The sequence below is a fragment of the Chiloscyllium plagiosum genome, chromosome 13 (genome assembly GCF_004010195.1).
Source record: "Chiloscyllium plagiosum isolate BGI_BamShark_2017 chromosome 13, ASM401019v2, whole genome shotgun sequence".
In the NCBI taxonomy this organism is placed as follows: Eukaryota; Metazoa; Chordata; class Chondrichthyes; order Orectolobiformes; family Hemiscylliidae; genus Chiloscyllium; species Chiloscyllium plagiosum.
This window is the reverse complement of record NC_057722.1, coordinates 75,669,726-75,686,097: the sequence shown is the minus strand read 5'-3', so window position 1 is coordinate 75,686,097 and position 16,372 is coordinate 75,669,726.

The window sequence follows — 16,372 nt, the reverse complement described above, 5'->3', positions numbered from 1 at the left end:
AGATTGCAACAGGATCTGGACCAGATGGGCCAGTGGGCTGAGAAGTGGCAGATGGAGTTTAATTCAGATAAATGCGAGGTGCTGCATTTTGGGAAAGCAAATCTTAGCAGGACTTATACACTTAATGGTAAGGTCCTAGGGAGTGTTGCTGAACAAAGAGACCTTGGAGTGCAGGTTCATAGTTCCTTGAAAGTGGAGTCGCAGGTAGATAGGATAGTGAAGAAGGCGTTTTGTATGCTTTCCTTTATTGGTTACAATATTGAGTACAGGAGTTGGGAGATCATGTTGCAGTTGTATAGGACATTGGTTAGGCCACTGTTGGAATATTGCATGCAATTCTGGTCTCCTTCCTATTGGAAAGATGTTGTGAAGCTTGAAAGGATTCAGAAAAGATGTTTCCAGGGTTGGAGGATCTGAGCAGCAGAGAGACGCTGAACAGGCTGGGGCTGTTTTCCCTGGAGCGTCGGAGGCTGAGGGGTTACCTTATAGAGTTTTGCAAAATTATGAGGGGCATGGATGGAATAATTATACAAAGTCTTTTCCCTGGCTTCGGGAAGTCCAGAACTAGAGGGCATAGGTTTAGGGTGAGAGGGGAAAGATATAAAAGAGACCTAAGGGGCAACTTTTTCACGCAGAGGGTGGTACTGTATGGAATGAGCTGCCAGAGGATGTGGTGGAGGCTGGTACAATTGCAACACTTAAGAGGCACTTGGACGGGTATATGAATAGGAAGGGTTTGGAGGGATATCGGCCAGATGCTGGCAGATGGGACTAGATTGGGTTGGGATATCTGGTTGGCATGGACAGGTTGGACTGAAGGGTCTGTTTCCATCTCTATGACGCTAAGTGTACCATGTGACTGGGAACTCTTTATCTAGATGGGGTTAATTGGCAGATTCATTAAGGGGAACTGTTTGAACATAAAAAGTAAATTCAAAATGAGAATAGGGCAGCGTTGTGGCACAGTGGTTAGCAAAACTGCCTCACAGTGCCAGGGACCTGGGTTCAATCCCACCCTTGTGTGACTGTGTGGAGTTTGCACATTCTCCTTGTCTGTGCACAGGTTTCCTCCAGGTGCTCTGGTTTCTTCCCACAGTCCAAAAATGTGCAGGTTAGGGTGGATTGGCCATGCTGAATTTCCCATAGTGCCCTAGGATGTGCAGGCTCGGTGGGTTAGCCATGGGAACACAAGGTTACAGGTATTAGGTCAGAAAATCAGTGTGGACTCGATGGGCTGAATAGCCTGCTTCCACACTGTAGGGATTCTATGGTTAAAAGAAACCAGACAGGGGCAGAATCACAATTGGAAATTGTTGAAATCTGAGTCCACAAAGCTTTTTTTTTAGATTAGATTAGATTAGATTACAGTGTGGAAACAGGCCCTTCGGCCCAACAAGTCCACACCGACCCGCCGAAGCGAAACCCACCCATACTCCTACATTTACCCCTTACCTAACACTATGGGCAATTTAGTATGGCCAATTCACCTGACCCTGCACATCTTTGGACTGTGGGAGGAAACCGGAGCACACCCACGCAGACATGGGGAGAACGTGCAAACTCCACACAGTCAGTCGCCTGAGGCGGGAATTGAACCCGGGTCTCTGGCGCTGTGAGGCAGCAGTGCTAACCACTGTGCCACCGTGCCGCCCACGGTATAAAATGTCTAATTGACTCCCATGCTGGTTTAACATTGACTTCAGTTTGATTCCTCGTTTTTGTTTCACAGGTGCTACACTTCATTATGTCACCTGGTTACAAACACGCTGTAACCTTTTGAGTCAACTGATTAAATATTTTGTTTAAATTAAAGTTCTTTAGTGGACTTATGTCTCAGAGTATGTTGAAAGTTCTCCTTTACTGTTTGCAGGTGACGTTTATGCATACCTTTCTATAAATTTAATTCCCTTTTTAAAATCTGCCAAGCCAACTGCCAAAAGCACAAAGCACAAAGCAATCTGCTGACATCTTGCCCTGCTTTCACAAACCTACCAACTTATTGGATGTTTGAAAGGCAGTGGTAGTTTTAATTGCCATCTTGCACAGTGTTCTGTACTCTGTATTGCTGATGCAGCTGATAAAAATGCAAGGATGTGATGAACTTCTGGCACGTCACAATTCTCCACCCTCTAAGTGACCCTGGATACTGGGACGGGCGGTAGTAACAATGACATTATCAATTTGAGGCTAATGTCTACCAACGCTGGCGGGGTTTTTGCTGTAGGTCTTCATCGGCTGAACAGGCCAATTCTTAACCATGTTAAATTGCCCAAATTGTCCAGGGATGTGTGGGTTAGGTGCATTGGTCAAGGGTAAATATAGGATACTAGATTAGGGGAATGGGTCTGGGTGGGTTAATCTTTGGAGAGTTAGTGTGGACTTGTTGGGCTGAAGGGCCTGTTTCCACACTGTAGTGATTCGATGAAGTCCACACCGACCCTCCAAAGAGTAACCCAGTTTTGCCTGAATGCTAGACACTGAGGCATATACCTGACAAGGTGGTCCTTTCTCCAAGCACCTGTGGACACAAACCTCTTGACTCCTTCATGTCTGAGCTTTGTACAAACATTTACAATGTGAAGGGTTAGGTCCAACCAGACCAACGAGCCTGCCCAAGTGAGGCAGCCATGCTGGCTGACACGAGCAAACCTGATTGGGTAATCAGGTGCATTAGGGAAGCAAAAGAGCAGATGAATTGAATAAGGGAGCGAGAGTGAGGCTGGGTGTGGGGATCCCCCAGATCAGACTGGCAGCAAGAATGTCAAGAGATTGGGATTGCCAGAGGGAAGGAGTGATAGTGCGGTGTAGAGGGGGACGGTAGCATGTGAATGAGTTGAATGCAGAGCACGTGGAGAACAAATGGGAGTATATCCAAGATGTGGTTACACTAGTTACTGCTCAATGTAAACAAGCTCAATCGAGTGAATCATAACAGAAACTACAAAAATTTGTTGCGCGAACAGTCAGTTAAGAGTTTAGCGCTGCAGGGAAGTGCTCACTGCAGAACAAAGGCAAATGAGCTCTATCAGCTCCTAATACCAACATGTCCTGTCATTCATTTAACTCAGAAGTATAGCAGTAAGACTCAGCAGTGGTGGTGGTTGGGGTGGGGGAAGGTGGATGTTGGGTTAGTGGGGAGGGGATCGCATGAGTATTCATAAATCCTTGTGTCTGGCAGTTAAGGACAGTTGGATGAATTCACTGTACAAACTGTTGAGCTGTAAAGTAGGTGCTACTTAGGCCTGATTGAAATAGTTCACACATGCATGGGAAAGCAATGTAACTATTGCAATTACCAATCTGTTTTTTATTCACTGATGGGATGTGAGCACCACTGGCTTGGCCAGCATTTATTATCCATCCCTAATTGCCCAGGGGGCAGTTAAGAGTCAAGCACACTGCACTGGGTCTGGCGTGACATGTAGACAGGACTGGATGAGGATGGCAAATTTGCTTCCCTGAAGGACATTAGTGAACCAGATGAGTTCTTCCAACACTCAGCAATGGTTGTCAGTAGATTCTTGATCCCAAATTTTAAAAAAAATTGATTTCAAATTCCAACATCTGCTGTGGTGTGGTGGGATTCAAATTCCTCTCCACGGAACATGAGCTGAGTTTCTGCATTAATGGCCTGGTGATAATACCAGTGGGCCGCACATTACAGAATAAAGTAGAGGAAATGCTCCTCACTGTGTAGATTTGGCTGTAGAACAGATTGAGGTGTAGTTCAAGGAGCAGGTAGAGCTGGGCTTGCAGATTGGTTTAGCCCAGTTGGCTGGATAGTTGGTTTGCAAATCAGTGTGATGCCAACAGCTGGGTTCAATCCCCATCACTGGCTGAGATTACCATGAAGCACTGTCCTCAACCTCTCCCCTCACCTGAGGTATGGTGGCTCTCAGGTTAAAATACCACTGGTCCTCTCTCTCTCTCTGTCTAATGAGAGAGCAATTCTATGGTCTAGTATGACACAACAAGAGATGGACTAGAGTTCTAATTTTGTTGTGCCCTGGTTTGGGAATGGGATTCAAAAGCTGTATAGAAAAACGTAAGGATTTGTAAGTGTTGCAAGCTGCTGATCTTACTCAATGATCCACTGAAATGCTGGTGCTCGATGTGCAGGCGAGATAAACAGCTTTTTGCCTTCTCACTAGATAGCTGTCTGCCTTTCACATTGCCATTGGGTTCCGGTCAGCTGAGGCCCGCTCTTTGAAGAGGGTCAAGAGCCTTTAATTTCACTTTATATTTTGAGCAAGAGAAGTTAATTAATGTTGGCAACAAAAAAGCTCAGCGGAAGATTCAGCTTTTCTTCATTACTGGCAGTGTCAAATGTTTTGAAGTAAATCCACTGCACATTTACAGACAGATTTTTATATATTTTACATACTGGATATAAATGATATTTGTGTGCAATTGCTTAGTAGTATGATTACTATTGTAAGAGGGAAAATAAATCAGTTAATTTATGCCCATTGAGTAAACAACCACATCATAAAAATCCTTTCGTGTGGAAGCAGATCATTTGGCCCATCGAGTCCTCACTGACCGTCCGAAGAGCATCCCGCCCAGACGCACCTCCCACCCCCACGCGCCCCCCCCATCCCCACCCTATTCCCGTAACCCTGCATTTCCCATGGCTAATCCACCGAGCTTGCATACTCTGGACAATTTAGTATGGCCAATCCACCTAATCTGCACATCTTTAACTGTGGGAGGAAACCCACACAGATTCCGGGGAAACATGCAGAGCCAGTCACCCAAGGGTGGAATTGTACCTGGGTTCCTGGCGCTCTAAGACAGCAGTGCTAACTGCTTTCCTGTCTAAGTACTGTTGATTTAGGTTAAATGTTGGTCAGGTGAGTGGGGAGAAGTCTCCTATTCCTCTTTGAAATTGCCTTTGGATTTTTTTTTTTGTCCACTTGAGTCATCAGATGAGGTGTAGATTTAATGTCTTATTCACTAGATGACACTTCAGGCAGTGTTGCATTCTCTCAGCACTGAACTGGGACTGTCAGTCTGGGTGATGTGAGCAAATCTCAAAGCGAGTTTTGAATTTAAGACAGGTGTTAAAATACATATTTTAAATATGTAAGCGCCTTTGAGAAAATAAATAGCAAAGAAATCTCATATTATTCATTTGCATACTAATAATGTACAATGTGATTTAAATTTTTTGTAACAGAGATTGCCACACATTTAAAGAAAGTCTCTTTAAAAGCTGGGATCATTATTTGCAGTGACCTGGACAGGCCATTAACATTCTCTCAGAAGAATACAGTCACTGGGATTTCCTGTTTGCTGCTTTGTTATTGACCTCTTGTTAAATGATTAGGGAGATTTTCCACTTTTGCAGCTCCAGACTTGCCAAGGACAATAATCAGGAAATTGCACACCCCCAGCTCTGTGACTTTGCGTCCTCTTAAAATTAACGGATGCAAAGTCACAACTAGGAATGTGGAACTTCCTGACATGTCAGAATATATAAAGCAGTAAGCTTCTCCTTGAATTTCTATTTTGTAATTAGAAATTCATCGGCTCCATAATAAAAAAAGGTTCCTTTCTTTCTAGCTCTTTCTTACCCTCTCTTATAGTTGAAAGCCATATTCCCAGCTTAGTTCAGTTTGTAGAGAGTCTTAACAGATGACCATACATATCGGTTTCATAATAATTTCTGTTCAATGACAGAAAATCAGATAGTGTGCACCGTCTTTTCCTGGTATGCATGGATGGAGCATAAAGCCCCTCACTTAGAGATTTTGTACCTGAAAGGGTTAACTGATATCAGGAGATGAGCCTCACCCATTGGATATGAAGGATTGATCCTGAGAGGAGCTAACCAGTTGCTACTGTCTCTTAATTTATGCACCAGAATGTGTCAAAAGTACACAAGAAATAGGAACATGTGTAGGCTATTCAGCCCCTCAAGCTTGCTCTGCCATTCTATATTAAACTTGGCCTCCTCCATTTAACACAGCAAATCAGACTGCAAGTTGGAGGAACAGTACCTCATCTTCATCCTGGCCTACAGCCCGGAGGACTCAATGCTGAGTTCTCCAATTTCAAATAACCTCCCTTCCCATCCCCCAACTCCCTTTCCAGGCCCCCTCCTCCCTTCCATTCCTCTGATCGCCCAGTCCTGAAGAAGGGTTATACCTGAAACGTTGACTTCTCCACCTCAAGATGCTGCCTGGCTTGTTGTGTTCTTCCAGCCTCCTGTTACTCTCCCTTGGATTCCTGCATCTGCAGGTTTTTTTTGTCTCATTCTATAATATCATGGTTAATCTGGTGCAGGTCTCGGCATTTAGACAGGTACATGAATGGGATAGGAATGGAGGGTATGGACCAAACATAGGCAAATGGGACTAGTTTAATTATGAAAGCTGGGCAGCATAGACAAGTGGGGCTGAAGAGACTGTTTCCATGTTGCAGACCTCTATGACTACGACTGCTCTCATGCTAGTTACTCATGTTACTCAACATCTTGATATTTCAAAAACCTATCTAGTTCTTCTTGTGATCCAGCTTCCACAACTCTCACAGGGTCATGAATTCCATATATACACTCCCGATTGAGAGAAGAAATTCCTTTGTGTCTCAGTTTTAAATGAGTGTCCCCTTATTCTGTAACTATTTCCCCAGTTTGTAATTTCCCCATTAGTAGAAACATCATCTTGACATCTACCCTGTCCAACTCCCCTCGGAATCTTACATATTTCAAAAAGATCACCCCTCATTCTTGTAATCTCTAATGACTAAAGGCCTAAGCTGTTTACCTGTTTTTGATGAGTTAACCCCTTCATCCCAGGAATCAGCCTTGTCTATCTCTTTTGAGTGTCCTCCAATGCTGGTATGTTTTATCTTAATACAGGGACAAAAACTGTACACAGTGTTTGAGATGCAGATTCACCAACACCCTGTACAGTTGTAACAAGCTTTGCTGCTACTTTAAATTTTAGCCCTCTAGCAATAAAGGCCAAGAATCCATTTGTTTTCTCAATTACTGACTGCACTTACATGCTAACTTTTTGAGTTTCATACATTAGGATTCCTAAATCTCCCTGTGCTGCACTTTTTGGAGACTCTTGTGCTCTCTATTAATTAATAGTGATTCTTCCTATCAAAGACCATGACCTCACTTTCCCACATTTCTTTTATTAAAGTCCAAGTATTATTCACACACTCAACCTATCTGCATCTCCTTACAGCTTCTTTATGTCCTCATTATCACATGCCATCCTACCTATTTTTATATCATTTGCAAATTTGATACATTACACTCTCCTCCAAAACATTAATATAGTTAATTTACAAGAAAAGAGGAAACAAACAATAAACTTCCATTCCTAGATTTGATGGTAGAAAAAACACAGGATGTTGAATGGACCACAAAAGTATACAAGAAAGCCACATACACTGACCAGGTCCTGAACTACAACAGCAACCACCCGGCACACAAAAGAAGCTGCATCAGGGCCCTGTTCATAAGGGCTACAACACACTGCAGCACTCCTGACCTACGAACGGATGAAGAACACCTCTACAGAGTCTTCGCCAAAAACGGATATCCTCGCAACTTCGTCCGCAGATGCCTAACAGACCGACAACGTGATGAGGACATGCCACGACCTAACTCACTAGACACGCTACCTTACATAAAAAATGTCTTGGAACTAACAGCCAAACTTCTCCGACCACTGGGATTCATGACGGCCCATAAACCAACAGCCATACTCAGACAACTGACTAGGACAGAAGACCCTATATCCATCATGTGGAAGACAACGTAATTTACAAGATTCCATGTGGGGACTGCACACAACACTATATAGAGCAAACAGACAGACAACTAGCAATCCTCATCCACAAATACCAACTAAACGCCATGACCAGCTGTCCTTAATAACCATACACAAAGATGACAGGGACCACGAACTCGACTGGGACAACCATCGACAATGATCATAGGACAAGTCAAACAGAGGACAGCCAGAGAATATCTAGAAGCATAGCACTCATTCACGGACTCCGTCAACAAGCACATAGACCTAGACCCAATATACTGGCCACTACAATGAACAACCAGAACAGGTAGCCAGAGGCAGCAGAAATGGAACCAAATAAATTCCAGAAGACATAGTACAGTAGCGCTTTGCAGGAGGTTTCAAAGCACTGAAGGTGTCACCTCGACAGGGGACGAAACATCTGCAAATCAACTCCCCAGCTCAGTGAACAAACCCACAACCATGATAATAGAGTTAATAAATAATTGACTAGTCCTTGTGGCACTCCACTACTTACGTCTTTCCAACTTTAAAAAGACCTATTAAGCCTAACTCTATCTTCTGTGTATTAGCCAATCCTCAATCCATGCTTACACATTACCTCCAAACATCATGAGCTCCTACCTTGTGCAACAACCTTTCATTTTCAGTAGCTTATTCTTAAGTATAGCCTAAGTTCTTACAAAGGACTCTCATACAGCTTAGATGTAATGTTGCTAGTTATTAAAGGCAATGTAATAAACCTGTTCTTTTATATCGAGAATGAACTCACCTAGAATCATCGAGCCATAGAGTCATATAGCACAGAAACAGGCCCTTCAGCCCAACTCATCCATGCTGACCAGGTTTCCTAAACTGAATTAGCTCCATTTGTCTGCGTTTGGCCCATATCCCCCTGAACCTTTCCTATCCAAGTACCTGCCCAAATGTTTTTTAGATGTTGTAACTGTACTCTGGCATTTCACTTCGTATACGCACCACACGGTGTGTGAAAAAGTTGCCCCTCATGTCCCTTTTAAATCTTCCTTCTCTCACCTTAAAGCTATGCCCTCTAGTTTTCAACTCCCCTACCCTGGGGAGAAGATCATTGCTATTCACCTTAACTATGCCCCTCATGATTTTATAAACCTCTAAGGTCACCTCTTATGCCCCAGAGAATCAAATCCTAGCCTATCCAGCCTTTCCTTATAATTCAAAGCCTCCCACATCCTGGTAAATCTTCCCTGCACCTTTTCCAGTTTAATAACATCGTTCCTATAGCAGGGCGACCAGAGTTGTACACCAAATGTGGCCCTATCAATGACCTGTACAGCTGTAATATGACTTCTCAACTCCTGTACGCAATGCTCTGACCAATGAGGGCAAGTGTGTCAAATGTTTTCTGAACCAGCCTGTCTACCTGTGATGCCATTTCAAGGAACTGTGTACCTGAACCCTTCAGTCACTCGGTTCTGCCAAAAACCATGTGTGGGTTTCCTTCCCAACTTAATATCAGTAACTTACCCCGCCTTCCCAAATGTTTCTGGTGAACACAATCTCAGCATAAAGCACTCATCAGTTCTACAAACCCGTAAAATCGTTCTCTTATAGTAAGTTGCATCTATGTAAAGGACACTTATAACATAAATAATGGAGAGCTCCTCAGACATACACAGACGCAGGATTATCTCATTTAGTCTCTCATTTCTATTCTGCTGTTCAACCCGACCAGGGATAATATGCATCTCAATTCCATTTACCTGCCTCTGCCTCAAATCTCTTGATGCCTTTACCTTAAAAAAATTCTTAGCTTTGAAGTTTTATATTTCACTTTCTATGGGGCAAGGGCAAAGTCCCAGATTTTCGTGATCCTACACACCCTTTTGAAACAAACATTCAAAGTGCTAAAAAATTAGCCACAAATAAAAGTGTTCAAAATAATGTAACATTCAATGAGTTTAGACACCTGTTCTGTTTTGACAGGTATTCTCAGCCAGTTATCTGGGGAGATTCCTGACAGACAGAAACCTGCCAGCTCCAGGCGTACAGATTTGTGGTTGGAAACCTGTTTTGATGAAATAATCAGTGCAGATGATATCAGTTGTTTACTTGTTCACAGGAGTGGCTCACCGTCACTTGAGGGAAATACAACCGAAGATAAAGGTGATTTACTTTGGCAACCATCATTCCATTTGACGATTATTCATTGTGCCAAGTATTTAGCAATGTTTCTGAGAGATGAGATAAGCAAGAATATAATTCCATGTCTTTCTTAATGTGGAATGTATACACACGTAAGGTGCTTATTAAGATAAAGTAGAATGGAAATAAACACTAAACTGCATAGCAAACTGCTCGATTTCTACCATTCCAATGTCACTTTATTCAGGTATCTTGTCCTGGTGTGGTGCTCTCACAGCGGCTGGTGTGGTGGTCTCAAAGCGGCTGGTGTGGTGGTCTTTCGGTGATATGTGACGGTTTTTTGGACTGGCGTGGCCTCAGCATGGACTTCCAGTCTCCAGGTAATTCTACAATAGTCTCCTGGCCTCAAGAACCTCAAGGTGAAGCCTGGCACAATCGTGAGTCAAAGCCCAGTGTGGACTGGAGGCTAGGTGCCATTGTGGACTGGTTTGGAAGGACTGCTGTTCTAAACCTTTTATTTCTCTGTTTTCTATTTTATTTCTACAATTTTGAGAAGATTTGTAGCTCAGGCTGAGGTTCTGGATGTAGGTTTGCTCACTGAGCTGGAAGGTTTGTTTTCAGATGTTTCGTCACCATACTAGGTAACATTATCAGTGAGCCTCCAGATGATGCACTGGTGGCGTGGCATGCTTTCTATTTATGTGTTTAGGTTTCCTTGGGTTGGTGATGTCATTTCCTGTGGTGATGCCATTTCCTGTGGTGATGCCATTTCCTATGGTGATGTCATTTCCTGTTCTTTTTCTCAGGGGGTGGTAAATGAGATCCAAGTCAATGTGTTTATTGATAGAGTTCCGGTTGGAATTCCATGCTTCTAGGAATTCTCGTGCATGTCTCTGTTTGGCTTGTCCTGGGATGGATGTGTTGTCCCAGTCAAAGTGGTGTCCTTCCTCATCTGTATGTAAGGATACTAGTGAGAGAGGGTCATGTCTTTTTGTGGCGAGCTGATGGTCATGTATCATGGTGGCTAGTTTTCTAAAAAAAAACATGCATCTGGACCTTTTATTTCTTTATTTTTCTAAATTGTTTCCCTAAGAACTTGTCCTTAAGAACTTGAGCCTTTGTACCTAAGATGGCACTGTAATTGATGACTTGTAAACTTTTGACTGTACTCATGTGCGTGTATGTGCAATAAAGCTCATTCAATCCAATTTAAGTATCAGCTTAGTGCAATTGCGCGAAGTGAGTGAAATGAACAGAGGAATCATTGGACAATGTCAGAAGGTTTTAACAAAATGGTCAATTGCCATGGATTTTCAGGGACACCATGTGTTTTTCACATTTTTCTTCTTTTGGAGTAACATTCTCAGCCTTGTGTTCAAATTTCACCATTTCCTCATGGCAGCTCATCTCTGTAATCTCCTCCCGGTTGTACAATTGTTGCCTTCCTCCAATATTCAACGCTGCTCAATGCCGGAGGTCTATCAGTGCACCCCCCTTGGCAGCCATGCCTCTGCCCTCAAACCTCCAGAGATCAGTCTACCCCATCGCCCCGCCCCAGCCTGTCCTTAAAAACACAGCTTTCTGGCACTGTCACTGTTACAACAGAGCCGCCAGGTCCCCACACACACAGTCACCGTGCTTGTTGTACCACTGCCTGCATCAAAGGGCATTGTTCTGGACATCTGTCGATCTCAACCCCATTCCCAATGGCCTCCCCCCTCCTCTTTGCCCACTGCCCCACTCAGTGCCCTCTTGTCGATCCCCTCCCTGCCCCCTCTCTAGAGATGGAAGTATCATAGGGCCCCCATGGTTCACATCTTCCACCCCACCAACCTCTGCATAAATCATATCATCTGCCGACATTTCCATCACCTCCAAATGGACCCCACCACCAGGGACATATTTCCCTCTCCACCCATATCTGCTTTCTGCAAAGACCGTTCCCTCCACAACTACTTAGATAAATCCACATCCCCCATCCACCCCTCTTGGCACCTTCCCCTGCCACCGCAGGAATTGCAAAACCTGCGCCCACACCTCCATCCAAGGCCCCAAAGGAGCCTTCCACATCCATCAAAGTTTAACCTTTACTTCCACACGTGTCATTAATTGTATCCGTTGCGGCCTCCTCTACATTGGAGAGACTGGACGCCTACTCACAGAACGCTTCAGGGAACATCTCTGGGACACTCGCACCAATCAATCCCACTGCCCCATGGCTGAACATTTTAGCTCCCCTTCCTCCTCTCCCGACAGTGGAGGTCCTGAGCCTCCTGCACTGCCACTCCCTCACCACCCGACGCCTGGAGGCAGAATGCCTCATCTTCCACCTCAGGACCCTTCAACCCCAGGGCAACAATGTGGACTTCACCAGTTTCCTCATTTCCCCTTCCGCCACCTTACCCCAGTTCCAATCTCCCAGCTCAGCACCACCCCCATGACCTGCCCCGCAGGCACTGGGAGAATGTGCAAACTCCACACAGACAGTTGCCTGAGGCTGGAATCGAACCTGGGTCCCTGGCGCTGTGAGGCAGCAGTGCTAACCACTGAGCCACCATGTTGCCCGCACAGTGTAGTTTAGTATTATGGAAATTCAAATCTAAAAAGACCATTAACACTTGGGAGAGAGGAAAACAAAACATTGTCAAAATAAATAAAGTGAGCAGAGCACCAGATAGCAATCATACATCTTAAACACAAGCACAGGAGCCTTTATGTTCACAAGGGGAAAACTGCAGAAAGGACATGATTGCAAACCGTGGGAAAGTGAATTTATTTTTATTTACCTTATTCAGTCTGCCAGTGAGATTGACAACTATTTTCCCACCTCTGTGGTCATCAATAATCTCATACTCTTCAATGTAGCCATGTTTCATTTGAGCCCAGGACCCCTCGTTGCATTACACATCTTGTCACCCGCACTCCCCGAGTAAAATGGTGAGAGAGGCAGCAAGTGAAGCAACAAATGGGGCAGAGAGGGCAGAGGCAATGCAGGCTACTAGGGACAATGAGGTGGCGAGCTGGACACAATAACAATAGGCACACACCAATGACATGAGCAGCACTTATTTGCTGTTCCTGGGCACTGAAGTCCCAATCCTGTGCACTGACAGTAGGTAATTACATGGTATAAAAATGTGCCTTTTTGACCAGGCTTTTGGTCGCCTGCCAAGTAATCATATTATGTGGTTGGTTGTCAGATTCTGTCTGATGAAACCAGTGTTTAAAAATGTGTTGCTGGAAAAGCGCAGCAGGTCAGGCAGCATCAAAGGAGAAGGAGAATCGACGTTTCGGGCATAAGCCCTTTCCAGTGTTTTGGGATTTGAGATATTTGACCATGTTCAAAACCTTTTCTGTGCTGTAGACTTCCATGACTATGGCTCTGAATGGAAGATCCCCTGTTTTGAAAATGTGGCCCTTCATTTATTTCTCTCTTGCTCCCTCACGTCCTCCTCCTCAGTCTGATCAAAGCCAAGATACCCTTGATACTCACTATAATATTGGAAATTAGAAGTGAGAAGGCAAATGTGAGTTTTTAACAGACAAGGCATGGTGGCTCAGTGGTTAGTACTACTGTCTCACTGCGCCTGGGACCTGGGTTTGATTCCAGCCTCAGGCAACTGTCTGTGTGGAGTTTGTTCCCCATGTCTGCATGGGTTTCCTCCAGGTGCTCTGGTTTCCTCCCACAATCCAAATATGTGCAGGTTAGGTGAATTGGCTGTGCTAAATTGCCCATTGTATACATAGTATTCAGGGATGTGTAGGTTAGGTGCTTTAGTAGGTAAATGTAGAGTAATACGGTAGGGAAATGGGTCTGGGTGGGATACTCTTCGGAGTGGACTTGTTGGGCCGACTGGCCTGTTTCCACACAGTGGGGATTCTATGATAAGATGGGGCAGCATGGTAGCTCAGTGATTAGCACTGCTGCCTCATAGGTTCGGTTCCCCCCTCAGGTGATTGTCTGTGTGGAGTTTGTCAGAAGTCACTCGACACCAGGTTACAGTCCAACAGGTTTATTTGAAATCACAAGCTTTCAGAGCGCTGATCCTTTGTCAGGTGAAGTGGAGGGAAGCGCACAGGCACAGAACTTTCATGCAAAGAAATAATGGTAAAATAATTCCAGGTAATTAAACATGTTTAAAGATAAATACAAATGGTGTGAGTGGAGTTTAAAAATGTGTTGCTGGAAAAGCGCAGCAGGTCAGGCAGCATCCAAGGAGCAGGAGAATCGACATTTCGGGCATGAGCCCTTCTTCAGGAATGAGGAGGGTGTGCCAAGCAGGCTAAGATAAAAGGTAGGGAGGAGGGACTTGGGGGAGGGGCGTTGGGAACGCGATAGGTGGAAGGAGGTTAAGGTGAGGGTGATAGGTATTCATCCCTTGTGGTTGGAGGGTTCCTAGGCGGAAGATGAGTCGCTCTTCCTCCAGGCGTCGTGTTGCCATGGTCTGGCAGATGAATGCAGATTTCTCCAGCTTCCTCATTTCCCCTCCCCTCACCTTTTCTCAGTCCCAACCCTCAGACTCAGCACTGCCTTCTTGACCTGCAATCTTCTTCCTGACCTCTCCGCCCCCACACCCTCTCCGGCCTATCACCCTCACCTTAACCTCCTTCCACCTATCGCGTTCCCGATGCCCCTCCCCCAAGTCCCTCCTCCCTACCTTTTATCTTAGCCTGCTTAGCACACCCTCCTCATTCCTGAAGAAGGGCTCATGCCCGAAATGTCGATTCTCCTGCTCCTTGGATGCTGCCTGACCTGCTGCGCTTTTCCAGCAACACATTTTTAAGCTCTGATCCCCAACATCTGCAGTCCTCACTTTCTCCTGGTGTGAGTGGAGTGTCAACATGCTGAATGAAAAGTAAAGGGATGACCTGTGATCCAATTAACAATTACAAAGGAAGGTGCTAGTGGCAAACCAAATGGCTGGAATAACATAATAGATATAATAGTTGCATGATGAAGGTCTAACCAAGTAATCCAAACCGGCCAAACTAATTAAGGTAAAGAAATCATAACAAGTTATCAAGGTGATGCTGTCAAAACAGCACAATAAGGAAGATTTTACAGATACAGAACCATGTGGTGGGGTTACATGTAGCGTGACATGCACCCAAGATCATGGTTGAGGCCATCTTCATGGGTCCGGTACCTGGCTGTCAGTCTTTGCTCAGTGGCTCTGCATTGCTGTGTATCTCAAAGGCTGCCTTGGAGGACGCCTACTCAGAGGTCAGAGGCCGAATGTTCTTGAGCGCTGAAATGTTCCCTGACTGGGAGGGAACACTCCCGTCTGGCAATGGTTATGCGGCGTCCATTCATCTGATGTTGAAGCGTCTGCATGGTCTCGCTGATATACCATGCCATCCTCGCCTGCAGTGTACGAGATAGAAAACATTGGCCGAGTCACATGAGTATATACAGTGTACGTGGTGGGTGCTGTTCCCACGTGTGATAGTAGTATCCATGTTGATGATCTGATATGTCTTGCAGAGGTTGCCATGGCAGGTTTGTGTGGTGTTGTGGCCACTGTTCTCCTGAAGGCCAGGTAGTTTGCTGTGAATGATGGTCTGTTTAACATTAGGCAGCTGTCTAGAGACGGAGGGATGGACTTGTCGAGATGTTCATCATCATTGATGACATATTGAAGACTGCGAAGAACATGGCATAGTTTCTCTGCTCTGGGGAAGTACTGGATAGCAGAAAGTATTCTATCAGTTGTGTGTTTGTCCGTGTTTGTCTTCTGAGGAGGTCATTGTGGTTTTTCACTGTGGCACGTCGGAACTGGCGATCGATGAGTTGAGCATCATATCCCTTTTTAATTAGAGTTTCTTTCAGCGTTTGTAGGTGTTTGTCTGGTTCCTCCAAATGGAGTCAAGTTACGTAAAGGGGAAGTACAACGAGATCTAGGTGTTTTTGTACATCAGTCAATGAAAGCAAACATGCAGGTATAGCAGGCCGTGAAGAAAGCTAATGGCATGCTGGCCTTCATACCAAGAGGAGTTGGGTATAGGAGCAAAGAGGTCCTTCTGCAGCTGTACAGGACCCTGGTGAGATTTCACCTGGAGTATTGTGTGCAGTTTTGGTCTCCAAGTTTGAGGAAGGACATTTTGGCTATTGAGGGAGTGCAACGTAGGTTCACGTGGTCAATTCCCAGAATAGCGGGACTATCATATGTTGAAAGATTGGAGCGACTGGGTTTGTACACACTTAAGTTTGGAAGGATGAGAGGGGATCTGATTGAGAAGTATAAGATTATTAAAGGATTGGACACTCTGGAGGCAGGAAGCATGTTTCCGCTGACGGGTGAGTCCAGAACCAGAGGACACAGTTTAAAAATAAGGGGTAGGCCATTTAGAACAGAGTTGAGGAGAAAGTTCTTCACCCAGAGAGTGGTGGGTGTATGGAATGCTCTGCCCCAGAAGGCTGTGGAGGCCAAGTGTCTGGATACCTTCAAGAAAGAGATGGATAGAGCTCTTAA